The 5,865-nt window shown below is 40.7% G+C and overlaps 1 pseudogene; it reads right to left on the bottom strand.

The window, feature by feature from the left end:
• Positions 1-2,702: 2,702 nt before the first annotated feature.
• LOC105526225 lies at positions 2,703-4,831 on the bottom strand (annotated as a pseudogene).
• Positions 4,832-5,865: the final 1,034 nt, after the last annotated feature.

Here is a 5,865-nt window from a genome sequence, read left to right as displayed (position 1 = left end):
ATTAGTTATTTGTCCCGAGTCTCTCTCTCCTCCCACCCTCCACCCTCTGAAGGGTCCCCATGTTTGTTGTTCTCCTCTATGTGTCCATGTGTTCTCAGCATTTAGCTCCCACTTATAAGTGAGAACATGCGGTATTTGATTTTCTATTCCTCTCTATCTTTTTAGAAATAGAGATGAAGTCTCGCCATGTTTTACATAATTACATAATTACTATATTAGGAATGCCTTTGCTTGGCTTAACCTTTACTATAAAATGCAAATAATCTTAAGAGGGAAAATAGAATATATTTCATCCAGTATTTGTATTTTAATGGAGAGAAGTCTATGACAAGTCAGGAGCTAGTTCTGATAAGCGCAAGGAGAGAGGATGAGGACACTGAGCATCTGAAATGACTGGAATTCCCGGCCTCAGGTGATCCTCCCGTCTTGGCCTCCCAGTGTGTTGGGATTACAGGCATCAGCCACCATGCCCTTCCTGTTGTGGATTTTCTTTAGCCAAGGGATGTTCCAGCTGGTTCCACTTGCCTCATCACATGGCGAGTGTTGGTTTACCTTTTGTTTTGTTTTGTTTTACAAGTTTCTGCCTCTTTCTTTTATCCAGATAACTTATGCTATCCCAAAAGGAGAATACTGCCAGGGCTAAAGTGCAATAAAGTAAGGCTGGGGAATAAATGAGCGAAATGATTCCATAGTCCACAGGGCCCTCTGTGTGTGCCCTCTTTTGTCACAGTCATTTCAGATGCTCGGTGCCCTCATCCTCTCTCTTTGTGCTTATCAGAACTGGCTCCTGAGTTGTCATAAACTTCTTTCCATGAAAATACAAACACTGGCTGAAATGTATTCTATTATCCCTCTTAAGTATATTTGCATTTTATAGTAAAATGTTAAGCCAAGCAAAGGCATTCCTAATACAGTAATTGTGTAATTTCAGCATCTGCTGGTTAATGGTGGGATTGTGGAACCTAGAAACTTTGTTTCTGAAATCAGAGTCTAGGCTAGTATGTGCATAGATGGGATGAATGTGGCCTCAACTAGGGAGACTTCCGCCCTCAAATCTGTACTTTCTCAAGCTGGGGAATCCTCAGGGTCTTTGAAAGACAAGTCTACATAAAGCAAGTGCTCTGTCTGTTTTTGAGTAGAGAATGCAGAGACCACAAAATCTTTAGCCTTCACTTCTCTGAAATCACCACTGATTCCAATAATAACTTCAAATATTCAGTAAATCTCAGGTATAGAAACTGGCCAATTCTTTATCCTTTTTGTCAATTGCCAAATGATCACTCTGATAAAGATGGTAAAGACTTCCATCTTTATTCCTCTGTATGGAATGACCAACATTACAACATGATGTACCCACAAATATTTAAAATAAAGAATATTTGGCCAGGTGCAGTGGCTCACACCTGTAATCCCAGCACTTTGAAAGGCCAAGGCTGGTGGAACACCTGAGGTCAGGAGTTCCAGACCAGCCTGGCCAACATGGCAAAGCCCCATCTCTACTAAAAATAAAATTAGCCAGGTGTGGTGGTGCGTGCCTGTAGTCCCAGCTACTAGGGAAGCTGAAGCAGGATAATCGCTTAAACCCGGGAGGTGGAGGTTGTGGTGAGCCAAGATTGTGCCACTGCCTTCCAGCCTGGGCAACAGAGCAAGACTCTGTCTCAAATAAATAAATAAATAAATAATTAAAAAAAATAAAAACCATTACAACACGTATGTATTAATATTTCCTGACACCACTAACTATATACTTTTAACTTTCTTATGGGTTTTCTGAGAACTATTAGTGCATTCTGCAGAGCTGCCTTCCGGGATTTGGAGACTAAAAAGCAGTTAATCATGTAAAATACTTTCTGGATATAGTAATGAAGTCTGGTTTCACTGTATTTTTCTATGTTTACTTAGCAAAAGGCTTAAATAAGCCCATAGTGATAAATGTGGCCAAGTTTCCCCTCCCCTTCATCCCTCTCTCTCCTTCTTCTTTCTCAGGAAATTGGTGTGGAAAATCACTCTGTCCTGCGATGGCAACTCTCTTCGTATCCAGACTTATCCAGAGCTCCCTCTGCTCCCTCTCTAGGCACATGACTTGAGCTTCATGTGCCACCATGGGCATTGAGGTTACGGTTTCCATAAACAGGCAGACTGAGGATGAGAAGGGTGGAGGCAAATGCCATGAGCTTCTGTACCTTGGGTCATGGATCCTATGGAGTCTGGGTTTCTCTCCCTTGCACGCTGTGAAGCTGGTAGCATATGTGATTTTAACTTTCTGATGGGTTTTGACACCATCAATACAGACCTTAGCTCTGCCAGGAATATCAGGCAAGTTCTCATAAGAAGCAGAAAGGAAAAAACAATCTGCATAGCATTTCTCAATGTTTCAAAATCCATGCCCTCCTTCGGAAAAAAAAAATGAAAATAAATGATTTGGAATTTCAAAATAAGCACTTTTATTTGGCTTTCCAACTATATACACTTTTATCATATTGAGTATGTTTTGTTTCCAAAACACACATGCGGCCAGATGTGGTGGCTCATGCCTGTAATCCCAGCAGTTCGGGAGGCTGAGGCCAGGAGTTCGAGACCAGCCTGGTCAATATAGTGAAACCCTGTCTCTACTAAAAATACAAAACATAGTCAGGCATGGTGGCAGGCGCCTGTAATCCCAGCTACTTGGGAGACTGAGGCGAGAGAATCGTTTGAACCTGGGAGGTGGAGGTTGCAGTAAGCCAGGATTAAGCCATTGCACTCCAGCCTGGGTGATAAGAGCGAAACTGTGCCTCAAAAAAGCAAGCAAACAAACAAAAAGAAAACACATGCCTCTCTGAAAGTCTCGTATCCCCCACAGAGGATCATAGGGCTGAAATGTGGGCGATCTCAGCAGGGGCCCTGTTTCCCCCGGGCTTAGGGGAACACTGGACTTGTCCAGTTCCCTGCTCTGTCTTGGTTTCACCTTTGTTAACATGCCTAGTGTTTTGGTTCTATTAGGAGTGTGTGGCATGCCACCCAAGAGAATGGATTTGGCAGTTATGCCAGTGATTTAATTAAGAAGAATAACCAACTGGAATACTTTGATTTGATAAGCACATTTTCTTTTCTTTGGCAGGACAGGTAAGATGCTGGGCAAGCCAAGGGATTATATTTTTATGAGCTTAATTGTTTTTCATTGCAAGCTTGTTATATATCCAAGAGAATCATTTCAACGTGCTGTTTCTTTAGTAGGATAATTTATCTTTCAAAGATTTCTTTCTACTATTAAAGAGTAATTTTAAACCGGCAAAATATTTAGTTATCCCTGATAACTCTTTGTATTATTGGGTCTCATTACATTATGTATATTATATAATAATAATACATTTTTTGGAAAGAAAGAAACAGGAGATACAGGAGATATTGAAAGTGAGGAAAGGGAAACAAGGAATATCCAGAATCTTCCTTAAGAAAGGATAGTTAAATATTGCTTATTACCTGAAAGCTCTACATGTCACCTGGGAGCAACAGACCCAGAGGAAGTGAGAATAAGCCAGGATGAGGCAGAAAGAAGTAATGTTAAGCAAGAAAGAAATCTCATGTGATTTGAGGGGGAATGAATATAATTATAGTGGGGAGAGGTGGACAGAGGGCAGACCTGTTTATCTCAGCACAGAACTTATTAAAAGACACTTCTATTTTTAAACACAACTTTTACTTTAAAATAAAGGATCATTTTCTTGCATGGAGTTCTGTATATTTAGAAGTTTACTTTGGATCCTCAGATATGTCTACAAATTTATACAGCTATGCCTCTGGGTAGCACATGCTGAGGAGCATAGGAAAAACCAGTTTGCCTTCTCTGTGGTTATAATCTGTAGATTTTTTTTTCCTGAGGATATAAACACTTTTTTTTCAATATTTGTGGTATGAAACTAGAAATGGTTATTAATTTAAAATATAAGATATTTCCAGGTTTCATTTGACAATATTTATTTAGTTTGAAACATTAAAAAATAAAATGCAAGAAATTTTACAGGAAAGAAACCATCACCTCAAGTGGCAAATTCACCCTTTAGGAATAGCTTGCCTTTAGTTTATAACTATTCAATGCTAATTGCAACAGGAAGATCATCACCAACCTAAATGGTCCCTTAAGATTTACAAAGTGTTTCATGTCCAGAATCTTTTCTCTTTTGTTTTCACTCTTCTAAATGATTTATTAGCTATGAATTGTACAAACTTTACTTGTATTCGCAGAAACGGCGGAGCTAGAGACTATTGGGCCTTCTCCAAGCTGCCCAGCGAGAACCACCAATAGTGTGGTGGAGCTTACGGCCCTTTCCAAGGCCCCGGCTCTTTCAGCCTGCAGATGTCAGCCCACGCATCTCCCTGTGCTTGTGGACTGGTTTGGGATACATTGGGTGTCAGGATTTCTTCTGATAGCTTTATGGAATGGATGGATGAGGATAACCTCAAAAAATTTGTATGTGGAATCTTCACCAGCTCAGTAAGAATTGAGGATTCTTAGAGCCCCAAAGTGGTGTCCAGCTCGCCCCTCTATAAAGGACTGAAGGCTTCAAGCAAACTTTAGCTTGTTAACATCATGATGGACAGAATTACCATAAGTTACACTCTTAGGAACTGGACGTTTTCAGCCACTATGGTGAACGTGAATCCTATATATAACTTAATCTTGCTTGGCCTTGTAGCCCAGTCGGCATGCTTTATCAGGCCAGGTGGGGCAGGGAGCCCTGTGGAAAGCAGAGAGCTGGTGGTACTACCAGCAGCGGACCCTCAGAAGAAAGTGCATGACATCAGACTGCTTCTTTCTCCATAGCTCCTGGATGTACTTGTATGCACCCATCTTGGCTTACCTGATGGATGCCACCAGATGGAAAGGCATGTCCAGAATCTTAATTAATATTTCAAACAGCTCTTTTTGAAATTGGCAGGGCAGGTAGTATTATTATTCTCATTTTTTCAAATGTGGAAACCACAACAGAAAGAAGTCAAATGACTTGACTACAGTCATCCCACTTTCCATAGAGAAGCTAGGACTTCAGTAAAGGCATTCTGATTCCAAATCCTTTTTTTACCACATCATGCTACTTCTTTAACTACATGTATTTACAAGCAGCTGCAGAAGCCCCTGAAGTAATTCATTTTTGGATGCAGTCCATTTAGGATTCATGGATCCTGGGCACAACCCAACCATACTCTTTCCTTCTTTCCTGCCACCACTCCCCTTCTTTTCACCCACTCCTCAAACACAAATCTAATAAAATATCTGTAACTAAAGGAGGAACTTTTGTGAGTAACTATATTTAGGAAGCAGATTTCCAAACACGCTGGAGCCTAAGAAACAACTATTTTAAAATATGTTTTATGACTGCTCTGGGGTTCCACAGAAACAGATGGACACAGAAGTACTGAGGATGTTTTTGGCATGTGACGGGAAATGATATCACAAGAACAATGAAAAGGGATGTGAAACACAGAAAGCGAAAGGTAATACAAGCAACAACTTTCCCTGCTGCTGCTTCAAAAGGTCAAAAATTCAGCTTCATGCTCTTCCCAGAGATGACCAAAGAATTAAGGAGCGACTTATCATATGAAGCATCACACAATGTCTTGTTCTGCCTTGGGTCCAGGCCCCATATCTCAGACAAAGATATCTCAGCTTTTGAATACTCTTCAAAAGCTACCTATTCTCTGCTAGAAAACAGGACTCCAAACCTGCAGAATTAGGCCCACTCTTTTTTTTTTCAAGACTAGTACCCGCCACCTTGAAGATGAGCTGAGATCTTACAAAAAAAAAAAAAACACATGCTCACCTCTGGATGTAGCTCCCCTGTCACCTGTCAGCCAGACCAGTAAGTAGGGTCAAGTGACAACACA

The sequence above is a fragment of the Colobus angolensis genome, unplaced genomic scaffold (genome assembly GCF_000951035.1).
Source record: "Colobus angolensis palliatus isolate OR3802 unplaced genomic scaffold, Cang.pa_1.0 Scaffold58, whole genome shotgun sequence".
NCBI classification, from domain to species: Eukaryota; Metazoa; Chordata; class Mammalia; order Primates; family Cercopithecidae; genus Colobus; species Colobus angolensis.
This window is presented reverse-complemented; position numbering and strand designations above follow the sequence as displayed.